The sequence below is a fragment of the Bos indicus genome, chromosome 7 (assembly GCF_029378745.1).
Source record: "Bos indicus isolate NIAB-ARS_2022 breed Sahiwal x Tharparkar chromosome 7, NIAB-ARS_B.indTharparkar_mat_pri_1.0, whole genome shotgun sequence".
NCBI lineage: Eukaryota > Metazoa > Chordata > Mammalia > Artiodactyla > Bovidae > Bos > Bos indicus.
In genome coordinates, this window is record NC_091766.1 from 16,623,641 (window position 1) to 16,625,103 (window position 1,463).

Sequence of the window (1,463 nt, forward strand, 5' to 3'; positions counted from 1 at the left end):
TGTCCCCATTATACAGATGGGTAAAGGAGATCAGTCCTGGGTGTTCATTGGAAGGACTGATACTAAAGCTGAAACTCCAGTACTTTGGCCACCTCATGGGAAGAGTTGACTCATTGGAAAAGACCCTGATGCTGGGAGGGATTGGGGGCAGAAGGAGAAGGGGACGACAGAGGATGAGATGGCTGGATGGCATCACCGACTCGACGGACATGAGTTTGAGTGAACTCCGGGAGTTGATGATGGACAGGGAGGCCTGGCGTGCTGCAATTCATGGTGTCACAAAGAGTCAGACATGACTGAGCGACTGAACTGAACTGAACTGAACTGAAATGGAGGCACAGAATCCCCAAGTCACTCATCCCGTCCCCAGAGCCCTAAAGAACACAGGCAGATTTGACTCACAAAGCAGCAAACCTCAGTCTGCTGAGCAGAGGGAGACAGCAGAAACCCCTGTCTTTGATACGTACACATATATTCTTTATTCTTCAACCATGAACACAAACGCTGGCCTCCATATGCATTGTTCGTCCTTGTTTTTTTTCCTCTTTGGAAACATTTGTTTTACTTGTAAACCAAGAAGTACCTCTTAATGATTATCATTTTTATTACTTTTTATTTATTTGGGGGACTGGGATAAAATTTATTTTTTCTTTTTTTAAACTTACCTAGAACTTATTTTTACTTTATTTGTTTGGCTTCACTGAGCCTTAATTGCAGCACATGGAATCTTTAGTTGCAACATGTGGAATCTAGTTCCCTGACCAGGGATTGAACCTGGGCCCCCTGAATTAGGAGTTCAGAGTCTGAGCCACTGGACCACCAGGAAACACTCTTGAATTTATTTATTTACTTCTTAAAAATTTTTTTTATTTTGTATTGGGGTGTAGCTGATTAACAATGTTGTGACTGTTTAGCTGAACAGGGAAGGGACTAGACATAAGTATACATGTACCCATTCTTCCCAAACTCCCCTCCCATCCCAGCTGCCACATACCACTGAATTGAAGTATAGTTTTTTTACATTATTGTGTTAGTTTCAAGTGTACAGTACAGTGGTTCTATTATATGTATATATATATATCATCTTTCAAAAGTTTTATTGAAACGTAGTTAATTTACAATGTCGTGCTCGTTTTGTGAATAGCACAATGATTCAGTTATACATACATATATACACAAATGTACATTCTTTCCTACATTCTCTTCCATTATAGGTTATTCCTTGAGTGTAGTTCCTTGTGCTATGCAGTAGGTTCCTATTGGTTATCTATTTTATATGTAGCAGTGTGTATATGTTAATCCCAAACTCCTAATTTATATCCTTCTCCTGCTTTCCCCTTCGGTTAGCCATAAGTCTATTTTCTATGTCTGCGAATCTATCTCTAGGTTGTAAGTAAGTTCATTTGTATCTTATTTTTTGGATTCTGCATATAAGTAATGTCACACAACGTTTCTCTTACTGT

General features: G+C 39.4%; 1 non-coding gene across 1 annotated transcript; it reads right to left on the reverse strand.

Moving 5' to 3' along the window:
• Positions 1-753: 753 nt before the first annotated feature.
• Positions 754-826, reverse strand: TRNAR-CCU (transfer RNA arginine (anticodon CCU)). The gene has a single exon. It is a non-coding gene; the product is annotated as a tRNA-Arg (tRNA).
• Positions 827-1,463: the final 637 nt, after the last annotated feature.